At 41.1% G+C, this 26,426-nt stretch overlaps 1 pseudogene across 1 annotated transcript; it reads left to right on the top strand.

Moving 5' to 3' along the window:
* The first annotated feature begins 335 nt into the window (after positions 1-335).
* Positions 336-23,493, top strand: LOC308289344 (cytosolic phospholipase A2-like; annotated as a pseudogene). The gene is made up of 18 exons: positions 336-368; positions 1,573-1,654; positions 2,734-2,882; positions 3,458-3,568; positions 4,352-4,386; positions 5,690-5,816; positions 10,280-10,416; positions 11,568-11,790; positions 12,469-12,583; positions 13,178-13,315; positions 13,450-13,545; positions 14,377-14,451; positions 14,866-14,987; positions 15,157-15,265; positions 15,633-15,799; positions 16,568-16,739; positions 19,103-19,260; positions 23,385-23,493. The product of its transcript is annotated as a cytosolic phospholipase A2-like (transcript).
* The last annotated feature ends 2,933 nt before the right edge of the window (positions 23,494-26,426 follow it).

Here is a 26,426-nt window from a genome sequence, read left to right on the forward strand (position 1 = left end):
CAGAATATATGAATATATATATGAATCCCGTGTCTATAATGCTTGTACATTCTTACAATGCATTATAATCCATGTATAACACTGTCTTACTGCAATGATATTTGTCATAAGCAAATTATAGGCATAGGCCTGCCCTACTCAGTGTTATATGTGTGAAGAGAGGCCTCCAAAAGCTTTGGTGTGTAAACACTATGGTATAGAAGTTTTACTGATGTTAAAATGCTATCTTTCTTTCACCAGTCTTTAAATACTTCCTTTAATAACGGAAGGATCTTCCTGAGTTCAAGTTTGCATCTGGACCAACCATCCTGGAAGCTGAGTATTCCCATCTCAACATGGTGTCCATAGACCCTCACAAGTACATCATTGTAAGTACACGGACAACCCTGTTCTATGAGGATATTGGAGATTTGGGCTTAATATAGGCTTGAGAGTGTTTATCTAAGTTAAGACTGTAAAGTGTTTATGACCTTACCCTGTATATTTTGTATCAGTTGCCGGATCTGACAGCAATAACTCAAACAAATGATATCTAAAGATTCATTATACTAAATAGTACGACAGTGTCACTCGTCGAAGAGTTCTTGTTGGCAAGCAACACCGCCATGCAGTAATGAGTATTACAGTATGTTCACTCCCATTGAGGACATTTTAAAGTAAGAAATGGGAATGCACACTCATGGTTACAAAACAAAAGATTCTTGTCATTTTACATCAGAATTATGATGGACTAGGAAGTTTGTAAGTCTTTAATAAGAAAGATTACATCATAGCTTGTTGTGTATGAATTTCATTAAACTCTCCAGTGAGTCACTGGCCTAGGGATGGTAGGGAACATACATTTGTATTTATTAAATTATCTAAAACAATTAAACAAATAAAGGATGATCATATGTGGTGGGTATATCAGTAAAGTCAGTTAGTGTAACGCATGTATGCATGAGTGGATTGTGGTGTGGGTGTGGGTGAGAGTGTTGCATGTGTTATGGAAATATTGGAAGTTTGCTTCATCAAGCTTAGTTTCTCTGGGACATTTGCTATTTACATAATGCGTAAGCATCTCTGGCCCTGGCTAGGGGGTCTGACACCTACCTCTTTTATGCTTACTTCCTCAGCATTGAATGAATACTGTATGTATGTCTACGTAAAAGGCCATGCCACACCTATTGTTGAGTCCATGGGGCCGTGTGGGCAGACAAGGCTGAAGCCTTGTGATTGTCATATTCTGTATTATGGACTTGTTCTGTTTTGCCTTCTAAATAAAGCTGGACTTCATCTTCATCTGGACAATATATTTCTCCCATAACACATGTATTAACATAAATGTTGGAAAAGGTGCATTGTGGGTGAGGTGCAAAAACCTAACACACGGCACAAAGGACTCGGGAGACAGGCTTAAAAAGGGGCGTGGCATGAGTACCTGAACCCAGGTCCTGAAAAACAATAAGAAAGGATAAGGGTGAGGGGTAAAGCAAACACAAAAAACTAAGAGTGAAACAAAAGGTGAACTACATAGAACAGTGGTTCTCAAACTTTTGAGCTGAACAATGTGTTGTTTACGTTTCTCCACAGGTGGAACAACCGTTTTCCCACACTTTCAGAGTGACTGTGGTGCGGGCTGAGGGTGTCACCAACGGAACTTGGGGGGACCGGGGTGAGTCTTTGATTCACTTGTTACCAGGCACGACTGGCACGTGCAGTGCGTGCACACATATAGACATCAAAGGGGCCCCTGCCCATTTATCTGTCTGTAAAAACTGCCCTTTCCAGACCATAAATGCAATTCTTACTACGTTGAAAGAAATGCAAATGCCCTCTTTCCATGCCATACCTGAAGGCAGCATTCAATAGCATTGCCTTGTCAAAACTCTCCTGAACTTGAATGCAGCGTCTTATGTTGAAATAATTGCCCTCTCTGTGTAGAAATCCATGCCATTACGCCACATCTCCAGTACTGACTTGGTTATGCTTAGTTCAGTGTGGTTTCACACACCGAAAATAGCCAACCTCATGTGAGCTTGGAGGTCTGCTATTTTTGGTGCATCCACCAAAAGGCCCTTTTGGAAATTCCAGCCCCTTTCTCTCTAACCTTCTCTGCACTTCCCTGCTTGTTATTCCTGTTATTCTGGTTAATATCATTTACCAGTACAACACACTCTCCATTCTGAATGTCTTCTGACCGGTTGTCCACAGGTGTTTGTATGCATGACTGCATGCATTAACATAACACTACGTATATGGCAAAATGTTAACTGAGGTTTCCCTGATCGGAGCCCCTAAAGCTTTAAGAACACCATAGCAGTGTCCAGAGAAACACATATAAATGACTTTCCATTAAGTGCAGTCTGATATACACAGGCATTAAGGCCCTTTCCCAATGGGCGCGATAACTAATAACAAATATCGTTTCTAATTGAAGCGGATGGCAGCGTCCACACCACAACGATAAAGCCGCCATAATTGATTTGAACGCCGACATATCGTTATGGTTATGTTTATCACGTCCGGTGGGAATGAACCTTTACTGTCATTAAAAAAATGATATGTAGATGAATAACTAAAAACATAAAAAGTCTAGACTAAATAAAACATACCGGTAGATGTACTGTAGATGGATTACTAGCCTATACATCGAAGAGAAAGAGAAACCATAATTGATAAAATCCATCCTATGTTGCGTCCCATTTCATCCATTCAATGATAGGGAAACGATGTGTATTGCTCTCCTTGCAGTGGACACCCCAGACCCATATGTGGAGCTGTTCATTCCCACGGCCCCAGAGAGCAGAAAGAGAACTCGCCATATAGACAACTACATAAATCCAGAATGGAACGAGACCTTTGACTTCATACTGGACCCCAACCAGCAGAATGTCCTGGAGGTGAGATTGAGAACTCCATTTGGGGTGCATCTCTCCATTCCGACATGTCTCCTTTCCGACAGACACTGACCCTATCTCTTACCCTTACCCTAACCTTAACCTCTATGGAAGTGTTGCCACTCCGACAATAAGAAGTCACTGTCGGAGTGGCGACATGTCGGAATGGAGAGAGCCCCCCCTCCATTTGATCAGAGTGTTTGGCATGAGAAGCATGAGAATAACGTAATTGGTTATAATTGGGTGTTACTCAATATCAAGACAGTACACAATGCATATTGAGAAACAGCCTACATTATAAGTGTTTCAGAAAATTGCAAATGATATGACAAGAACCCAAAGTGTATGAATGAATGGACCATTGTAAAGCGCTTTGAGTTTGCAACTTGCTTAAAAAAGCGCTATAAAATGCAATCCATTATTATTATTAAGTCTTGACTAAATGATATGATGATTTAGGATGCCAAGTAATTTAATTTATTGATTTAAAGGAGTGAACATACACAAATACACAAAATAACCAAGATGGTTCTCCATGTTTTATTTAACTACACATTGCTAATGTTTGTTCCAATCAGGTGACCTTGGTGGACGCCAACTACACCATCAACCAGACTCTTGGGAAAAGGTCCTATGACATAAGCAACTCCATTAAAGTGGCTCATAAAGAGACTTGCATCTTTGGCGAAGTAAGACACTTGATTCATTAAACAAGTATTATAAGTACAATCACATTGGTTTCCCCATTCTTAACTTAATATATAAGTTATTAAAAGTGAATACTGTAGCACACACACAGTAAGATGGATGATAATATGAATTGCTAAGTTGTTCAGTAACAGCAAAAAAAAAAGTGTATAAAAAATACTTGCTATTACCAGTATCAGGAGATATTGACTGTCAGGTCGCATGTATACACAAATTGGCCTGTAAGTGGCATTGGTTCCTTGGTGTAGGCTGTAGGGGGATGTGCATGGCAAATGTATTGCTTTGGTAGGGCCAGGGAATGCGAGGTTGACAGCTCCATGTTGCTGACATCCTAGATAGACATACTGTGTATCGCTTTGCATGATTTTAGGGCAAAATGTGTAGGAGCAGTGTCCAAAAAGGTGTTTTGCAAGTATCGGCCTCATGGTGGCGCTAGAAGAGGGGCATGTGAGAAATTAGCTTGTGGTTTGGCAGCCAAGGAGTGTGTGTGCAAAGTTTGGCAATAAAAGGGGCACCGGTGGCGGAGATATGAGTAGGGCAAAAGTGAGACGTGACGGACAGACTGGCAGACTGGCGGACCGACTGACAGCTGGTGGAGGTTGTTGATTGTGTGGTGTGATGTGTGGCTTAGTCTTTCATCGCCGTTTTACACTTTTATGATCTGTGCGCTGCCACTCCTTGTTGTCAATTATCCTACATCACCTCTAATCCTTTGCCTCTCGGTAGTCCCTGTTAATCAACCACACATTTTGCTGTTTCAACAGACCAAAGTGTACTTGGAGATGTCCCTGGATGTGTGGTACGTACTCCTTTTTAATCTGCACTTTTAGTCCAGTTCAATATGTCCAAACATGAAAGGTTCGTTCAAATTTTCGGGGGATTTTGAAAACTATATATTTTTGGAAACTTCAGAGTATAACGAATCAGAACATCCATGATTCCATTTGCAAAATCCCTAGGGGAATTTTTGACAGCTGCTGAAAGTTTGTGTCTTACTTACTATACTATAAAGGAAAGAAATACCCAGAAAAATCTTCTTTAAGTAGCATGTGAGGGGTCAAATTAGGGGTTTTAAATGATTCTGAATCCATTGCAAGCATTTGTTTTGCACGAAAAACATTCCTTCGGCTAAAAACAGCCGACAAAACTATGCCCGACAAAACTAAGCGTCTGCTAAATGGTTTAGTGATGAGTCATCACTTTTCACAGTTTCGTGGGGGCTGTTTTTCCCAAGGAATGTTTTTCATGCAAAACAAATGCTTGCAATGGATTCAGACAAAAAAAAAAACAGTTTGACCCCTTACATGCTACTTAAAGCAGATTCTTTGGGGGTATTTTTTCCTTTATAGTATAGTGTATAGTAAGTGAATGAGACACAAACTTTCAGCAGCTGCCAAAAATTCCTCTACGGATTTTGCAAATGGAATCCTGGATTTTCGGATTCGTTATACTCCGACGTTTCCAAAAATATATAGTTTTCATAATCCGGAAGTTCGGAATCTCCGTATGCGGAGATGATTGTTGACATCAGGCTGTTTCTGAGGAAACCGGCGCAAGCGCTGACTCATTGTGACATCACATCATAAAAGGCTCTGACATCACGTATGCCACATGAGTCAACAAAACATGCCATGGTTACATATGGCTCTTATGACATAATGGGGTTTGCATTAAAGGGTAGGGATTCACAGAGATCTCCATATATGGGCATAAAATGGATGCCCGGTATGCTGAGCTGATGTCTGACATCAGAGTTTTCCGGAACCGGTACTGTGTCTGCAGAGATCTCCATATATGGGCATAAGTGGACAAAGGCAAACAAATGGTCAAAACGGGTCCTATGACAACAGGTAAGATGGGGTTTTCATTAAAGGGTGGGGCATTCATTCCCTATTTAAAATTCGTGACCATATTTGTACTGTACACCTGTGTGTTACAGTAGAATGTACTATCCATTAAAATGTGGGAGAGAAGAGAATGTCCACTGATTATTAATGTGTGTGTGTGTGTGTGTGTGTGTGTGTGTGTGTGTGTGTGTGTGTGTGTGTGTGTGTGTGTGTGTGTGTGTGTGTGTGTGTGTGTGCGTTTGTATGCATCTCCAGCACCAAACAGGACCTGCGGTTCAGCCTGGCCCTGTGTGAGAAAGAGAAGCTCTACAGACAGAAGCGCAGGGACAAAGTGATGCTGGGCATTCAGAAGCTGCTGGACATGGAGGAACCTCCTCAGAAGGTGGGAACAATGGAGCTTCTCGTTTCAGTCTGTCCTCTCACTCTTCTTTAGTCAGGGACCCACAAGCCCAAAAGCTCAAGGAATAGGGTTGAAATATTACAACAAGAACAATCTGCTTTAAGTAGCATGTGAGGGGTCAAACTAGGGGTTCTTCATGATTCTGAATCCATTGCAAGCATTTGTTTTGTTTTTTTATTCCTTGGGCTAAATTTCGGCCGCAGAAAACTGTGAAAAGTGATTTGAGTCATCAAAAAAAGAAAAAGTTTAAAAAAGTGATGACCCAAGGAATGTTTGTCATGCTAAACAAATGCTTGCAATGGATTCAGAATAATGAAGAACCCCTAGTTTGACCCATCACATGCTACTTAAACTGACTATTTTATTCTTTTAATATTTTTCTGTTCCTGTGTAATGGAGTCAATGGGACAGTGAATATACAACTTTTTCCACGATGTTTCGCGACAACCAAACTAATAGATAAAACTGAAATAAAAAGTATGGCAAGACATCACAGGTCATCTTACAATCTTGGTGTTGTGGGTCCCTGGCTACTTACCCCACCCATAGAGAGAAACTCCCATCTAGTACTGCACCATATTCTATAGGCGTCTTTCCACTGTAGGGGCGACCCAGAACTAGAACCAGAACCTTCCAGAACAAGGAACTTTCAAGAACCTGTGAAGTTCTGGGACCAAGTTCTGCTTTTGTTTCTATATAACCAGACCCAACCGGGAAGCTCCAACTGGTCAGCCTGCTTTGGCTGAGACAAAACAGGTTGTTTGAACAGCAGCACATTCGGGAATCTTGCATCTAAAATAGCAGCTTTATGTAATAAATACATTTTAGGTTACTACATAACTTATTTCTGGATAAAAAATAACAATAGAACGTTCATATAACTGTACTGAGCGTTTGGTCGGTACGCTGCCTATGCTCTGGGGGGGGGGGGGGGGGAAGCGTCTCTCTCTCTCTCGCACGCATGCGCGCGCGCGCACTAGGGTGGATCTTAAATCGCCTTTTTTAGATTTTCTTGAGTCTCACCCCCCAATTATGTTCCTATGTACAAAAAACTGCTTTGGTTAAAATTTGGTTGAATTTCAAGCATATTTAGAGGTAGCTCAATCAAGTCAAAGATTTAGCATTTTATTGGTCAAAATCGAATTGCACTGCAGGCACATTTAAGTTATACATTACACATTATTCTTATACTAAGCACAGAAATTATATTTTTTAAGCTTACAAATCTAAACACAAATCTGATTACATGTTTGTCATACTGTATGTCAAACCAGAATTAATGTATTGTAGGAAATAAAGCAAATTATGACAAATTGCTATTTTTCATTTAACGTGCAGAATGACATGTCTTTATTGCACACTCTTCATTCATACTCACAACACACAACAAGCACACAGCCCCATTTCCTTGTTTACCCCCAAAACCCCCAAAAGTCACTGCAGTATAGTAATTCAGTAGTTACTTATCAATTAAAGTTTGTTTACGGCTATCGGGATACTTGTGCCGATGGTTCTGCACAATTTGCAGCAAGTACAGTACTGGAGTTGGGACTCATCTTGGGTAATGAGACCACAATATTCTTGTATTAGGGCAACCCCACGCTCTGCATGATCATTGACAACATTCATCGCCTTCACTACAGCCAGAGCTTCTTAGTCCTCCCTGGGTTCCCACTCATCGGGATCAACGTCAAGGATGTCATCTGGGAGATCCATCATTTTGAAAAGCACCTTGGATTTGGGAGACACAAAATCTTCAATGTTCTTCCTTGCAATTGTTCCAAGGTCAACAGTAATTCTCTTCATATGCCCCTATGGTATTTGGCTCGGACTTGCATTGTTTGACAGTCAAGTGAGTGCGCAAACGAAGAGGCTGATGGTGAGAGCCATGAAAGATGGAAATGAAGATGATGAACAGGGGCATATGAAGAGAATTACTGTTGACCTTGGAACAATTGCAAGGAAGAACATTGAAGATTTTGTGTCTCCCAAATCCAAGGTGCTTTTCAAAATGATGTCCCAGATGACATCCTTAACGTTGATCCCGATGAGTGGGAACCCAGGGAGGACTGAAGCCCGTATCATAGTCGGGTCCGCGGTGGAAGGGTTTACACCGCGGTGTAGTCTTTTCGAGTCTTTTTGAGTCATGAAACTACAACGTTACATCATTCCTCACGGTGGAGAGCTTTACACCGTGAGTCCCAACACATCTCTCTGTTTTTACTATCAGACAGACAGGCTCTACACCTCGTTCACTGATTGGTCGACCTGAACCGGTCTAGACGGGGTAAAGGACTTCACAGTGGGCCGTGACTATGATGGCCTGCACTTTCCACCTCAAATTTGTGGTGGATAGGTCTCCACCGTAGACTCTGATACGGGCTTAACTCATTTACTGCCTATGACGAGTTTGACGAGTTATATTTATATATATATTTTTTTATATAGATAAAAAAGATGGGCAGCCATCTTTGTTTACATAACATGTAAAACATAATGGCTATTATCTCAAGAATGCCTGAACGGATTTCCAATCGTTTTTTTTTGTTTGAAAGCTGTGAACAAACTGCACAAACATGGTGCATCATCTGTGCATGGGCGTGCATGATCCGTGCACTATAAATTACATGGAAGTCTATGGAGGCTCTTGGCGGGGAGCCCTGAAAGTAGACCATTCAAAATGGCAGTAAATGAGTGTTAAGAAGCTCTGGCTATAGTGAAGGCGATGAATGTTGTCAATGATCATGCAGAGCGTGGGGTTGCCCTAATACAAGAATATTGTGGTCTCATTACTAAAGATGAGTCCCAACTCCAGTACTTGCTGCAAATTGTGCAGAACCATCGGCACAAGTATCCCGATAGCCGTAAACATACTTTAATTGATCAGTAACTACTGAATTACTATACTGCAGTGACTTTCGGGGGTTTTGGGGGTAAACAAGGAAGTGGGGCTGTGTGCTTGTTGTGTGTTGTGAGTATGATTGAAGAGTGTGCAATAAAGACATGCCATTCTGCACGTTAAATGAAAAATAGCAATTTGTCATTCTTTGCTTTATTATTTCCTACAATACATTAATTCTGGGTTGACATATGACAAACATGTAATCAGATTTGTGTTTAGATTTGTAAGCTTAAAAAATATAATTTCTGTGCTTAGTATAAGCAAATTTTAACCAAAGCAGTTTTTTTCACATAGGAACATAATTGGGGGGTGAGACTCAAGAAAATCAAAAAAAGGCGATTTAAGATCCACCCTAGCGCGCACGCACGCACGCACGCACGCACGCACGCACGCACACGCACACACACACACACACACACACACACACACACACACACACACACACACACACACACACAAGGAAGCAGGCATGTCCTGAGCACGGCTCGGCTGCTGCCTCGCGAGTCACCAATGAACGGGCGAATGTGGAAATGCTTATCTCCATAACTGTTTTAGTTTGTTGTCTTTCTATCAACGCACATTTTGCTTGGCACCGGTCTGTTTGCTTGTGCACTTGACGCCCATTTCAGAAAGACGACTGGATTTGTTTGAAAATCCTTTCATTTAGAACGGATCCTTCTAGCTCCTTTTGGATATTTTCTTCTCCCCAGACACAAATAAGAGCCAGTACATCACATTCACTTGACCAATGTGTCGTGGCTGTCGCCTGCTGTCGCATTCTTACTGTTTCTGTGTATGTGTTTCTGTCTGTCGGGATAGGATTTAAAAAATGATGCTGATGTGAGAGATATTTCTCCCCGTTCTCCTCGGTGTCGTCACCTCTGCTCGACCAATCGAGAGCAGGAGTGCTGCTGGCCCCGCCCATAGGTTCCCAGAACTCAAGTTTAGTTCTACCTCAGGAGCAGGACCTAAAAAAGGTTCCAGGAACCTCGTCTGAAACCGGGCCGTTCGCAATGGTAAAAAAATAGGTTCAGGTTTCTGAAAGTTCTGGTTCCACCTTGCAGTGGAAAGACGCCTTATGCTGAGCTGCAAGAGCCGTGCATTCCTGTGCTGAGCTGAAATACGTTGTCAGCCCACTGTGATTATGGATTTCTGCCGACAGCCCCATGGGCCCCTCTACAAGCTCTACAAGCTCACAACGTGTTGCTTTGCGTTGCGTTGTGAGCTTGTACGTAGATCTGCTATTTTCACTTACTTCTTGAATGTTGTAGTTATTTATTCATGGAAATGATTTGATTTGTTTATGTTATACTTATGATTCTTTTTTTTTTTTTTAATCTTTAAAAATGCCAAAGAATACAGAGAGCACTGTGATTCCAGGGAAGAAGAGATGAGGTGAAAAAAGCATTAAAATGCTGAAGTGAAAGTCACCTGGGATAGCGTTGCAAAGTGGTGCTGCTAATTTTGGTGTGACATTTTTGGTGTGTGCATAATCTAAACATTATCTGTGTGGCCGTGTGTGTTATTGTTTGTTCCATTACAGGTGCCAACAATAGCCATTGTGGGTTCAGGGGGAGGTTTCAGAGCCATGGTAGGTTTCTCTGGAGTAATGAAGGCCTTGTATGAGTCTGGGGTCCTGGATTGTGCCACCTACGTCGCAGGCCTCTCTGGATCCACTTGGTCAGTTAACAGTAAACACACATTTTCATGTGGTGTGACCTCTCTTTGCTTCTCATTCTCTCACTCTCCTCTGTCAGGCTGTGTCTGCACTCTCTCTCTCTCTCTTTCTAAACCCTCTCTCTTCCTTTCTCTTTTCATTACCCTGCCCCCCCTTCCTCATCATGATGCTGGCAAGTGTGTTGTTACGGCTGCTAATAACCCCAATATTTAAAAGAGCCGGTAGGCTAAGCATGGGAGATTAAAAGACTTGTATGACGCGCACCTTAAAACACTCACATCCACAAAATCGCTCATAAGTTTAAAAATGCCTTACTTTAGAGTTTTCAGTGACACCAATCATTACAATATGCGATCAAAATACTGCAATAAATCTGTGTATGAAAATAAATTAACAGTGAGCAAGATTAGACAATAAAAGTGTGATTCAAAGCCCATTCCCACTGGGCCAGATAACAGATAAAAAAATTCTCTTTCCCCAGATATTTTTCCATTCAAAGTGGATGGTAGATAGTAGATACAGATGAAAAAAACATTTGCCACAGATAAAAGTATCTGTGGCAAATATCTGTGGTAGATATTTTTGTATCCACTTTGAATGGAAAAATATCTGGAGAAAGAGATTTTTTTATCTGTTATCTGGCCCAGTGGGAATGGGCCTTTAGAGCTATAGAAAGTGCATGTGCGGTCAACAAAAGTTTTCTCTCCCAGCTCACCCTACCTCCATGGACAAAACCAGCCTTGAAGGTGAGCATGGGAGAAGTGCTTTTGTAACCTCTGAGGCCACCTTCAGAGACACTCCCACAACATGAGGTGCCAATGGGTGCCTCCACCAAATAGCCAATTCATTAACCCAATCAATCAAGTGCCCAAACACCATTTAACCAGTTTGGCTCCTACATGTGTCTTCCGCTTTGAACCCTCACTTCTCATTTTCAAGCATTTCTCACACATTCTGTCCACTTCTCCCATCCAATTCACAATTTCCTGCTGGCCTGTGAAACAAAATATTGAGAGTGTGTTATATCTGTCATATTTCAAACTCTTTACTTGTGGGTTAGCTGCAAACACCTTTTGTTTTGGAAAGGTGTTTGCGGTTTGATATTCATTTAAGGTTGAATCATTTTGTGGTTCCCCTCTTTTGTTTTGTCCAGGTACATGTCCACTCTCTATTCCCACCCTGAGTTCCCTACGAAAGGCCCTAAAGAGATCAACCAGGAGCTGATGAAGAGTGTCAGCACCAACCCACTGCGGCTGCTGTCCCCCTCGCACATCACCAACTACGCCCATGCTCTGTGGAACAAGAAGGCCGCAGGGCAGCCTGTCACCTTCACCGATATATTTGGCATGCTCATCGGAGAGACGCTAATACCCGAGGTATGAGCTGTTTACCACATGCTTCTATGGTTTAACCCTATATTTCGTTGTTTATCAAATAGTGAAAATAGCAAATTTACAGTCCCACATCGCAAAGCTTTGCAACATGTTGTGAGCTTGTAGATGTTCACAGAATGTTTTGTTTACTTTGCCTATTTATGTGGTTAATCATGATTTTCCTTCCCATTTGCTTATTGACCTGCTGTCGCCTCCCATTTCCTCTCTTTTGTAACACGTGACCTTCAGTAAATATTTCACACTGTTCTCTATCAAAGTTATGAAACAAAAGTGAAGAGGATCTACACTCTCTCAAGGCCGTTTGATTTTCTAATAATAAAAACAACATTTCAGTCTCAACCTTTATCAAATCAATTCTGATGAAGGTCGAGGGAGATTGTTTTTATTATTCTTATTATTGATTAATTTGGCCTTGAGACTGAGGCATCCCTTTTGTTTCACCATTATAATTTAGGACCTCTCCTTGAGTTGCTTTGAGATTGTATATTTTACAAATGTTTAATTTTCATATCATAATGGATGACGAATGCAGTTGGATCGGACTGAAACCATGGCCAAAAAGGTCATACGTAATAGATTCCACATTCCGGTGGAAATAGGCATGTGATGTATACAGATGTTATTGTTGTTTGAGATTTGGTTTTGTTTATCTCATCTCAGAGGATGGATACCAAGCTGAGTGATCTGCAGGAGAAGGTGAATGAGGCTCAGTGTCCCCTTCCTCTCTTCACCTGTCTGCATGTCAAGCCTGATGTGTCCGGGCTCAAGTTTGCAGGTAAGCGTGTGTGTGTGTGTGTGTGTGTGTGTGTGTGTGTGTGTGTGTGTGTGTGTGTGTGTGTGTGTGTGTGTGTGTGTGTGTGTGTGTGTGGCGTGCATGTTTATATCATGTATGTTTTTGCATGCGTAATGAGTAACTAAAAGTCCTCAAATGAGCTTAGCCACATGCAAATTAACCAAGCTTGTTTTCATCTAAAAAGAAAGTAAAAATAAGCCAGAGTAGTAACTTGATCTCTTCCATTCATAGACAGAAAATAATTATATAATAGGTTGCAGACCTCTGAGCTGAGGAAATCCTTGGTGGTCTGCGTGTGTATGTGTGTGTATAAGCTACTTGCACGATTTTTAATTTTTAACTGCTTTTTGTAACAATAACTATATTCTCCATATCTCAAAGCATGTCTTGTTACTGCGCTCCTTACAGTACAGTACAGTTCCTAACAAAGTCATGAAAATGTCTTTATTGAGCCCAAGTATCAGGGTTCATGTACAATGAGATAACAATGAGATAAAAATGTTGTATGGCAATTATGGTTGATGTATGAATTCTTCTGCTTTTAATTTTTATTTGATGCTCTGTTTGAACTTGCAGAGTGGGTGGAGTTCAGTCCCTATGAAATTGGGATGGCTAAGTATGGAACCTTCATGACCCCTGACTTGTTTGGAAGCAAGTTCTTCATGGGAACCGCTGTTAAGAAATATGAGGAAAACCCGCTGCACTTTCTCATGGGTAAGAGATAGACGTGTCGTATCTGACATCAACTCATGACAACAAATACGATGCACAGATAAACTGTACTGTATGTGCATTCATGCACACGCAGAGCATCTTAAGCACACATTGATATTCTTTTCCTGTGTCAGGCGTGTGGGGCAGTGCCTTCTCTATCCTCATCAAACGAGTGATAGCGGTCAAAGACACAGCAGGTGACCCTGGCAGTACCATGGAGGAGGAAATAGGTACATTCTCTTACCCTGAATTTATTTATTTGTATTTCTTTTTGTTGCTATTTACCACTGAAAGGTTCAGTTGAAGGACAGTTTGACAGGAAAGGTTTTAGGTCAAAATATGTCTTTATATCTATGCAACCACACACTGCTTGCCATGTCTTTGTTTCTAATGGTGTGATAGATAGTCAAAACGAAACAAACAACATAAAATACAAGCAAAAGAATGATAGAGGCTCTTCCTTTTCCTCCTGATGCTGTGCATTGATTGATTCAATTCATAGATACACAACAGGTGTTTATAGTCACACTGAGTCCAATGAATTTGACTGCTTGGCATTGGCATGCATTACACTAACAGTGGACAATACTGCTTAAATCAGCCCAGTTACATTGGGGGCTTGTCTGGGATGGTTTTCCAGTGAGTGTGTGGGGGGATTTAAAAGAGCCGCTCTTGCTTGAAGCACAGGAGCCCAATATCCTCTTTGGCAAAGGTGAGATTCCTGTTTGGATGAGTGGTAGATGTTTGTTTCAATTTGTAGTTTTTGACAGTTCGCCTGCCAATATCATTTTGGCAGACGCATTACACTGTAGGAATGTTTTACACAGGACGCTGTTCGTTATTTTACAACATGGGCTACCGTGAACATTTTCTTTTGCAAAATAACATTATACCCACTTCCCCAGACACCAGTAGTACACCACCGGAGATAAATGATAGTGCTATATCACTATAATTATGTAGAGAAACTATAGCTGATACAATGTGGATCTATTGGTGTACTACTGCAAATAACTTCTCTTGAAGATGGGTCCTAATGACTGCATGTGTTTTTCTAACAGAGCAGATGAAGCCGCAGCACATCATTGGAGAGGACAGTCTGGATGATGATGATGATGAGGAACCACGCAAAAAAGGTGCAGAGAACTTAAAATATAGTGATGCTCAGCCGCAGCCATCATTTTGTCACTATAAAGGGTTTGATTGGAGATCAACACCATGCCACTTTGCCAATTATTTTAGTGATAGTTATAATATTGATTTGTTTTAATCATTGCTGAGTTTATTCTATTTTAGTTAAGGTTATGAATTGTGGTGTTTTTTTCACGAAGCCATTGCAATGTAATTTCATCCTGCTGTGCATCTCTGTTGTAAAGTTATGAATGACAATAAAGAGGAACAGGTTTTTATATATTTATTACATACCAGAAGTATTATCATTTAAATAATAAGTAAATAAATAATAAGTCATATTTTTCAGTCAGTGGACCTACTGACCCATATGGTAATTAGTTGACATACCCTGTTACCTTGCTTCCCAGGACGCACAGGAAACCAGGAGACAGAAGTGGAGACCCATAAAGACGCTGAGGCCAGCTGGGTCGAGAGAATGATCTCTTCCTGTTTAAGCGACTCGTCTTTGTTCAACACACGAGAGGGCCGGGCAGGGAAGGTACACCTTTTTTCTTTTTGTCTATAATATAGCAGTAGGCTGGGCTCTGACAAAACAAGAGTTCAAACGCATGAATAGTCCAAAAGGAGATAGAAGAGTGTCACGCTTACTTATTAAAAGCAAGATTTAATTTTGGGATCAAATCTCCACACCCAATCCCTTCCTACAGGTACACAATTTCATGCTGGGTCTGAACCTGAACACAGAGATGCTCTGCTCCCCCGCCAACAACCGTAACGAGTGCGGCCCTGCAGGGGATGAGGTGGATGCTGTTAAAGGTAGGAGTGGTGGAAAAAAATATTAGTTATTCCCTGGTTATTCCTCTGTATGTGTGTGTCCTCCGATTGTGATTATTTCTGGTCTTTTGTTCCAGATCGGTGTAAATAGTGTACTCTACATTGCTGTACATTTAATGTTTTTTTTTTATTTATTTTTTTACACATTTTCCTTCACATTACAACTTTTTAAATGATTGATTGGTGAAATAAACAAACAAAACGAATGAATAATCAATAACTTATCAGCTACTTAGAAAGTAGCTGAACTCTGCAACTACACCTTCTTCCCGAAATGTGGTTCTGGATAAACCAAAGTCCCCACCAAAGTTGTGTGGAATATAGTCTGACCCGTTCTGTTCTCATTCAGACCAAGACAAGCCTTTGGACGCAAAGCGCAAGAAGATCCACATAGTGGACAGTGGTCTCACGTTTAACCTTCCCTACCCCCTCATCTTGAGGCAGCAGCGCGATGTTGACCTGATCATCTCCTTTGACTTCTCTGCCAGAGACAGCGACTCCAGCCCACCCTTTAACGTCAGTTAAAATGTTAATCATTGTTACTCCCTACCTGGTGTAGTTCACTCATTAGTATTACGCAATGAAATCTGCAATGTTAATGGAACAGCAATAACAAAGGCACGGCCGGCGGCCGCCATGACACACTGTCACATGACACATGTCATGTGACTAGATGACGTAATCGTTGATGTCATTCACCAGTCCGTGTATGTACACACATTCCAGGCAGGCCTTTCACAATAACAGCGTGTGCTAATGGGCGGATCTGCGTGGCGTCAAAGAAAAGTTAACCCTTCATACCCTGCAGCACTAATTGTGTTAACACGTCACCCATTTTCAACCTGAAAACCTTTCAACCCCCACTATGCTCATTATAAGATGGTTAAGATGTATTAGCCTGACTGCAAGCGTCAGACTCTATCACACACTTCGGGGTGGTGTTGTGCAGTCTGGTTTATTAACCAGGCTAAAGATGTATACCCACTCTTAAAGGTGTGCTGTGGACAGTTCAGAAACCTGCCTACGAATCATCACTTCATCAGTGGTCCTTTCAAACGAGATTTCACAAGAATTTGGGACAATTTTGGAACAATGGTTTCAATTTCAGTGTGGTAAAATGTTCCAGGAAATTTGTACGATCTAGTCTTGACTTTATTAACACTGAGGATTTCACTGTGTATAATGTCCATATTTATAACTTTCTAACACCTTAATAAAGGGATTGGAGAATAAGGAAGTGAATTAGGAAGTGGTTAAAACCACAAACTTAAATTTGCACCCTAGGAACTTAAGCTTGCAGAGGAGTGGGCTCAGAAGAACAAACTGCCCTTTCCCAAGATCGACGAGAACGTTTTTGACCGGAAAAAAGAATGCTACGTCTTCAAACAAAAGGATTGCCCCACCGTCATCCACTTTGTGCTGGTCAACGTCAACTTTAGGGAGTTCAAAGCCCCCGGTAAGTACATACGCATGTGGAGGTTTTCATGCGCTGAAAATATTTTTGGCGACTCTTTTGTAGGATTATAATGAGGCACGTTTACCATCGCAGCATATGAGGCATCTCTTCCTCCAAGTACAAGTATTCCACCATATTTGGTCATTTCCCGTTGTTTTACACATACTGTAGGAGAAAGTTGGAGCTCCTTGTCTGCGTGACCCCAATAAATCTCTCCCCTTAAAGCCATGATCCGTAGTTTTTATGTCCATTATGTCCCTCGCCCAGTAGAGAGGGGTAATTGCAACAAGGTCTAGACTACAATGAAGCGATCTAGATCTAGATACCACTAAATATTGCATGCAACGTGTGCGAGTGTGTGTGCCTCTCTCACACAACAGTGGGAGAGATCTGAGTGTAAAAAGACCACATATCTTCAGCCGTTCAAAGTTACACACTAGCACCGCATCCATGAAGGTCCCTATTAGTCGGGGGCCTTAGGGAGATAAAATGGTTATTTCGTGCTAATCAATCTAAAAGCGCCAAATTTTGCACAGATGTAGCGCAGGACATGCTCTAATGATTTAGCTAGGGCGCCCAAGTCGGCGACCTTTGGGGTCGCCACAGTGGCCGAAATCAAGTTAGGCTCCCATCGACTTTCTATACACTATACACTATCTCTATACTACAGGAAGAAAAATAAACCTGCTTTAAGTCGGATGTTTGTCTAACTAGGGGTTTGTCATGATTCTGAATACATTGCAAGCATTTGTTTTACACAAAAAAACTTTCCTTGGGCAAAAAAACAGCCCCACAAAACTATGAGTTTGTGATGAAAAGTCATTACTTTTCAGTCTTGTTGGAGTGTTTTTTGTGCAAAACAAATGCTTGCAGTGGATTCAGAATCATGACAAACCCCTAGTTAGACCCCTCACATGCAACTTAAAGCAGATTTATTTTTCCTCCTGTATTATAGTGTATAGAAAGTCGACGGGAGCCCAAATTGATTTGGCCGATGTGGCGACCCTGAAGGTCGCCGACTCGGGCGCCCTGGCTAAATTATTAGAGCATGCCCTGGGCTACATCTGTGCAGAATTTGGTGCTTTTAGACTGATTAGCATGAAAAAACCCTAGGTCCCCAGACTATATCCACTTTAAGGACGGTACAGGATATAATACCTCTTTGCATACAGGTCATCCACTTACACACTGTACTCCCTCTGTCTGTTTATGTATATTACATAAGGCTGGGGTTTGTGTGCTTTCATTACACACCATACATTGGGATGTGAATGTGTATAATGATAACTTTGCATGTGCTAGGTGCTAAGTTGATGTCCCTGAGAAGGTTTTCCCCTAACAAGAAATGCAAACTTAGATACCCTCCTGGGTAAAGAGCGCAGTGATGTCATTACGTGCGCATCCCGCATCAAAAACTCATTCAAGTCGCCCAGGGACTCATTCATGTCATGGTCCTGGGGTCCCGGGGATGCGCCTCCATTGGAGTCCATGTTAAAATAATTGACTTCTTCTACTTAACTTGCTATATTAGTTTAGAAAGTTTAATTTGTTTTTTAATGTATTGTGTAAGATAACCACTGTAAAGATTTATTATCAGTTAAACCTGGAACAGCTAAAAACTATTTTCACTAGTGGTTCTCAAAGTGGGGTCCTGGGTCCTTGAGGGAGTTCCAGGGGGTCCCCAGATAAATGATAGTTAGGAACCAAATAGAACTTTATGGGTCTGTAACTCGGTGAACAAATGGAACCAAATGGACCTGTTCCATTTGTACTCTAGTATTTTAACATTTAATATAAATTGGGGTCCCAGTGATATAAATATAATTAAATGGGTGTCTGTAGCCTAGTGTATTTAGAAATCCTAGTTCTAAGTTCAAACATTTGTCAAATTGTAAAATAAATATAAGAAATAGGCAAACATTTTGAAAATAGCCGATCTACAAGCTCACAGCGCTCGAAAACATTGTATTGAGGACTCATGAAACTTTTCTGGGACCCATTTGAATGACCACCTGTGGGTCCCGGGACCCATTACATTGAAAACCTAGTAACATCACTGAGAGCGTGTCGATATTGCGACATAGCATCTGTTCGAGGGTTCATTCTTTCGACACGGGTGAATGTTAACCTGGTGAAAAGCTAACCTGCCGACGTGGGTGAATGTTAACCTCTATGCCTAAACCTAACCAAAGTAGCTAACCTGATGACGCTCATAGTCGAAAGAATGACCCATCGAAAGATTGACATATCCCCCTGGTTAGGTAACTGTCCTCCATTACTTCTTGTCTTAACTGTCCTCCATTACGTCATATTTTAACTGACCGTCATTTCTTCATATTTTATCTGACCTCCATTTCTCGCAGGAGTCCCAAGAGAGACACAGGAAGAGAAAGATGCTGCAGACTTTGACATCTTCGATGACCCTGAGAAGTCGTACTCCACCTTTAACTTCCAGTATAGCAACAAGGCCTATACTCAGCTCCATGACCTGATGGAATTTAACACACTCAACAACTTAGAGGTCAGTTTTCTTTTCTTGGTCTAACTAGACCGGTGTCCTTTGGGCAACAGTATATTCTGTGACCACGCAAGTCGAGAACTGTATAAACTGTATACATTTGGATTTTAAAGATTTGTTTTTTGGGGCTTTTATGCCTTTATTCGATAGGACAGTAGACTGACAGGAAATGGGGGGAGAGATGGGGAGTGACATGCGGCAAAGCTCGTCTGGATCCATGCACTGTATACACCGGTATTATATCCCTTTCATACCCATACATGGAGATCCCTGTCTGAACCAGCCACACAAATATGGGCTGTCTTCCTTAGGGATGGAGCCCGAAAACCGGGTCCATTACAAACCCGGTTCTGAATTTATCGAGACCCGAGTATCAATAAGCTTTTGGCTTGTCGAGCCTGTTATCGGGTAAGTGTCACGTCATGGGCCGCTATAGCGGCCGGGCCGGGAGGTACATTGCGTCATTGATAGTTGTGTGCTTTGGGAGTGCACTAAAAAGTTAGGAGAACACTAAAAAGTTTGGTTTAATACCTTTTTGAAAAGACAAGGGGAGAGCTAAAGGCAATGCAATTCAGCATGGTTGTTACATCATGCTCGGGAGGGAACACTTCGACAATGCAGACGGAGCCAGGCGCTTGTCCATAATGCATCACATAAGACCCAAGTGCAATCAATAACTTTGCATGTCTGCGACGAGTTGAAACAATTAACTCCTACGTGACGTCGGCTGTTGCAGCAGCGCGACAACCGTTCTCTTCCACCCAAAGTATGTGGTGCTTGAAAATATGAATGATTCCATCGATAATAATCCGTTTGGGATACTCAAAATCCCTACCATAGAGTTATAATGTATCGCTCCGTGCGAATGAATTCGTAGCGTTGCAGCGTGACTTCTTCTCTCATACCGAAAATAGCAGATCTACAAGATCACAACGCGGTGCGAGCAGACGCAGTGTGAGCTTGTTGATTGGGTATTTTTTTGTTGCGTGACACCGCCGTACTATGCGTTATAAATTACACTTTTAAAGAGACGGTACACATTTAGTTTCTTCAAATATTTTCCAAAAATAAAAAGGTTGACTTGCCTTCTGTCTGTTAAAGTACTGTATTTGAAGGCCCTAGTCAAATGTAGTGCATATATAGATTTTTGTTGATAATGGAAAAAATGCATTTACTGTCAAAAGAAAGAGACTTGGAAATGTTAGCCTATAGTTTACATTATACCTATACAATTTATATTATAGTTTTACAGTAGGCTATTATTATTAATTCATGAATAGTACTGTAAAACTATATATATATATATATATATATATATATATATATATATATATATATATATATATATATTCTCCTTTTTTAAAGCTTCAGAATTGATAGTGTCTCATCATGTCTTTCCACAAAATAACAGAAAAAGCTCAATAGTGGGCTCGATAAAAGCCCGGCTCAATAAGCATGATCGATAAGGTGCTCATTATCAATAAAAATTTACGAGCTCCATCCCTAGTCTTCCTCCATATATGGCATTCCCATATGAAGTCCTGTTAGATATGGGCTTAGTATTGATGACATCAGGGATCTCCATATTTGTGCATAAAAGGAATTCTGTTAGAGTGGTTCCCATGACATCACAACATCTTTTATGCCCATACATGTCACACACATGATCCCTATCTGAACCAGCCATACAGATATGAGCCATGTCTTGGCCATTTGGCCAGTGATGTATATTGATGACATCAGGGATCTTCATATATGGGCATAAAAGGGATTCTGGGGAATACCCATATATGGACTTTTACATAGGTGATGTCACCTGTGATATCACCTGTGATGTCCCATTGATGTGTCAAGGGAACCACAGTGTCAAGCGTGACCTTCAGAGATACACGGATACGTGGACAAGGTGTGCCGGACATCACAGTGACATCAGAGCTAGATCGTAAAAATGTGTACACGTGTACACGCAATAGTGTGGTGCCTATAGCAACCACACCAATAATAATAATAATAATAATAATAATTTAAATATCAGTAAGACGCCTAAGGGCGACCTCACCCTAAAGGGCGAGGTTGTTCCATCTGTCTTGGCCATATATGGATTATGTTAGTGTGGTTCCCCTAACAGGGCATCATCTGGGAATATCCATATATGGACTTTATTTAAGTTGATCCTTTTTTAATATATATATTGGACCAGTTACCCATATATGGAGAATTGGAGATCCTGATACCCATATATGGTCCATGTATATGGAGATATGGGCATGTTGATTGGATGGATGATTGGAAAATGTTGTTTCATACAACTGTACATTGTGCAAGTACAGTAACGGCAGGGGAAGCAGCTAAGAACATAGGCAAAAATCAGAGCTATCCGTGTACAAAAGTTGGAGTCTGTAGAACCAATCGTGCGGTGTGAGACCCCAGACATGCTTACTTGGTTACTCGTTGTGTGAAAGTCCTATGACGTCTGACATGATACATACAATCCCTTTTATGCCCATATATGGAGATCCCTGTCTGTAGAACCAGACACACTGGTTAGACTGACATGTATAGTGTATAGGTTAGACTGACATGTCTATTGGCATTCACAAATATGGGCTTAATATTGATGACATCAGGGATCACCATACATAAAAGGATTGTGTTAGTGTTGTTCCCCTGACATCACAGTAATGTCAGAGCGTAACAGTCAACAATAAAATATTAAACCAAGTCTGCAACCTACGGTCGCAATTATCTCAAATAAATAACTCAACCTCAGCTACAGTTCATCTGAACCAAAACAAAGTGTGCCGTGAGGCAGACTGCACTGCATGCAGAGACCATTCCATTACAGTAAGCATGGTTATTCTTTGGCTCGATGGTGTTGTGCGGTGCGATGGGCATATAGACGATCTAAAAGCCCTCAAAGCCCTGAGGGTGCGACGAGTTGTAGGCTTGTAGATTAGCTCCAGTTCAACGTGCAACACCGTTGTACGGACAAAGTAAAAACACAGTTTTACAGTAATTCCTCCTATAGTTGTGCATGGTTCTTAACTCTCCCCACGCTTTGAACGTTAACGTTCGCCCCATTTTTTACAGAACCTCGATGCCAATACGGCGCTCGTTCGGTTCGTTCGTCTGATGACTGTAAGCTGATGAGGGGTCGCGCGGCCGTGTACTATAAACACATTTTCCGCGGTGATGGTGTAAAAAATCCATTATGCGTTAGATCAACGGAGAACAATTCACTTCCTTGTTGATTTCCTCTGGCTGTAAGGCTCTGTGGCCAGTGACTGGTCTTCTTCTTCAACACATAACAGGCAAATTCACATTCATTCTCGCATGACGCCGCCCTCTGCTGCCTGGCAGACCAAAGTGCACTATTGCACAATAAAAAAAAAAAAAAAAAAAAAAAAAAAAAAAAATGTCTGTCTATCTACTATAACGTCGCAAAGGTAAGCCGCTTTTTGATGGCACCAGACCCAATAAATAAATAAATAATCTGGCAGTAGGAGAGTTAACAGTATATCACATCCACACCAGCAAACTGCTAGGCAATCAGATTTTAGAAGAAATTACCAAGATACAGAAGTGGTCAACTTTATCATCAACTTCATGCTGAAATGCCTGGCATTTCATCATTTTACGGGCAAGGCCACTTGACATTTGATGTTGTTAGCCAGGGTTGGGAAAGTTCACTTTCTACACAAAGTAGTTCAAAGTTCAGTTCCCAATTTTTAAAATGAAATAGTTCAGTTCATAGTTCATAATTCAAAAATAAAAGTTCATGGTTCCAAAAATGAACTATAGTTTAGAATATCCTACGTGCGTCTTGTCATAAAGCTGAAAAGGCAAAGGTGTTTGTACTTTACTTGAGTATTTCCAATTTCCAGTACTTTTTCTCCACTAAATTATTTTAGTTATTACCATAGTTACTAGTTACTTTGCAGATATAAATTACAATATTATAAAACATACATGAGACACTTTAGCCCTATATTATACCTTGACGCTCAGACATTGCGACGCAACATGAGCTTGTAAATCTGTTATTCTACTGCTGAAATGAAGGTTGAATTTAACTGAGTATTTTCCTGAATGGATTCACAGTATAACATGATCATATGTGCCCCCAGATAATCAAAGAAGCCATCAAGGAGAGCATTGTGTACCGGAAGGAGAACCTCGCAATGCCCCAGTCGCCTTAAAGTTAAAGCTCCAAACGGCCCAGGACAAAGTGATTAGGGTCGTGCTCGGTCTTCTTCCTCGGGCCCACCTTACCGTTCATCACCAAAGCGTGGGGTGGCTCACAGTAGCTGACAGAGTACAGCATCTTGCAATGGGCCTGGTGAACAAGATACACCACACCTCCAAGATACTCTGTACCTGACACTACTTCCTACATCCTAAAGGTCAAAGATGTCCATGATCATAACACCAGAGGCAGCTTCACTAATCATGTTCCACCTAGATTTAACACTATAAAAGGCTCTAATTCGTTCTCCAGCTATACCACCAATATGTACTATGTAAAGTACTATGTTCTATCCATCTGTCTTTCAATGTTATATGAGATACATAAAGTGGTTCCTGTGTAAATAAGCCACAAAGCTTACTAGGATCTCCTTTTCGTTTTGTACCAGTGATTTGTGCTGTCATGAAACTGTACTTTTTAATATTGCAAACTGCTACAGTAATAAACTCTCCAATCAATCAATCAATCAAGCAAATGTAACCATTAAAAGGTACTTTATTTTTTATTTGTATTTATTCATTATAATTCATTGGGGGTTATTTTTATTTAAGGGGAAATCGTTTTCAACGATTTCCCGCTTATGTTTACTGTTTATGTCTAAAACAGTATTTTTATGGTGCTAAATAACCTTGCATCAACAGACTTCGGTGCTAAATAACAATCTGCGGGGAACATAGTCACTAATGTGTGGGCTCCTATCCACCTCTTTCCGTGGGAGTTTGCTGGAGGCGACTGGAGATTATTTGGACCACACTTCCGGTTTAACTGCAGACATACAAGCTCACGTCGCGTCGCAGATGCAGCCTGTTGTGAGCTTGTAAATCACACTCGGCTGCGGCGCCGGAAGCTCGGTACAGCGTCTGCGCAATGCACTATGGGGCGTTGGAAACTCGTGGATAACTGTTGTTGTAGGTTTGATGCAGCTGCGGGAGCTTTAAACGAGGCGGCGAGACACAGCTGAGATTAATCAAAAGTGTTGGTGGGGTAAGATTGGTGGTTGGCAAACTAATATAGCGGGGCAGATACAGGCAAGGTTTTTGAACAAAGGAAAGATGCTGATTGAATCTGTTAACAAGGCCCAGCAAGAAAAGATATTGCAAATGAAAATCCTGAATGGAGTCCAAATCAAAAGTCATATCCCTGGGATAAACCAGAAGATAAGTGGTGTAATCACAGGAGTACCAACAGACACAAGTCTAGAAGAGATCAGAAAAGAAATCAAGGGAGGCAAAGTGAGTGTTGAAAAAAGATAATCTACAAGATACCAGGGGGAAATAGTTGACAGTCTGTCTGTACTTCTTCAGTTTGAAAGAGCCATAATGGAGAAGGTTGTGATCGGATGTTAACCGTTCAGAGAATATATTCCCAGGCCATTGAGGTGCTATAAATGCCAGAGATTTGGGCATGTAGCAGGGCAATGAGCAAAGCCCAGATGTGCAGGGGGACATGAATATGGAAAATGCGAGGAAGGCTAAAGTGAAATGCTGTTAATTGTGGGGGAGAACACAGTGCAGCTTACCGAGGTTGTGAAGCACAGATTAATATAAGGCAAAAGTAAGTGCAAAACAAAGTGTCATATGCAGGGGCAATTACACAAGCAAACAGACCACAAGGTGGTGCAGTTGCACAGGTAGTTGCTGGGAAGCTCCCCCACAACCAGTTGCAAGGCCAAGAAATATAGTGTGCTCGCATATTAAAGTGGGCTGTGAATGGGGAAACATTAATAGTGGATAAGGCTAACTTTGTATTCTTCATGGCAAAGGTTATAAATGTAATTTTGCAGCAAGCAACAAGAACTGAAAGAATCAAAACTATTGTGGATACAGCAGCGGAGTATCTAAACATAAAGGAGTTAAATGCAGATAAGGTAAATGATGAGCTCAAGAACAGTATGCCTGTTCATGTTTAATATCATAGTCATGGTGTTCCTTATACTACAGTGGAATGCCAGAAGCTTGATAGCAAACTGACAAGATTTAGAGGTTAAACCAAGATTTAGAGGTTAGACCAGAAATTATCTGTGTGCAAGAAACTTGGATGAAACCACAATTGGAATTGTAGGATAGGTGTAAACAGCGGGCAGGTGGATGTGCTACATTTATTAAGGAAGGGATATCATATGAAAGAGACGCCTAGCTGTGTAGGGTGATGGTGCTGAAGATCTGATAGAGGGGTGGCTGTTAATCCTGTCAGCTGATTGGTTCGAAAATGAGGAGCACATTTAAAAACAACTAATTTGAAACAACAGCATCATATTGACAGCATAGTAATTGTTTTGTCGTTGTATTTCTTCAGTTGCATGTTTTGAGCTTTTTTGTATTTATTCTGGCCTGGATCAAATTAAAACCTTTGTTTTGTTTAATGCACGCTCGCCTCCTGTGGCATTTTTGACTGTCTTAGTGCCCATTCGTGCATCCACTTTGTGAAATACAGAATACACCTGTATTTATATGCATGTATTGTATATTAAAATTGTCTAATGGGTGGACGTTGGTGGGCGTCAATTGGGTATGGCAGGGGTAGCAGCTGCCATACCCTGGGTCCAGGGGGGAAAATAAAAGTTACTTTTAAATATAAATCCATGAATGTCTCTTTGTTTATCTGTGCTGGTTATTATGTTGTTAAATTACAATAAAATATCTACAAATGCAAAATTTAACATAATGGTCACTTTAACAAGGTTATAATTATATTCTGCACACTTTTATTCTCCCCATTTTGACAAAATGGAATACCTATTCCCAGGTTCCGCTGGTCAGCAGCACAGGTGCAATGCACTTGAACAACCGTTCCAGGCTGCCATATTAAGCCCAAGAAACCATAGAAAAGGGGGAAAACAATAAATGTATCATGCCTGTTGCTAAGGTATGGCAACATGACTGGTGTCTTGCACGCGCGCGAAGACACCAGTCATGTTGCCATA

Source organism: Nannobrachium achirus (genome assembly GCF_963921795.1).
Source record: "Nannobrachium achirus genome assembly, chromosome: 1".
Classification (NCBI taxonomy): Eukaryota; Metazoa; Chordata; class Actinopteri; order Myctophiformes; family Myctophidae; genus Nannobrachium; species Nannobrachium achirus.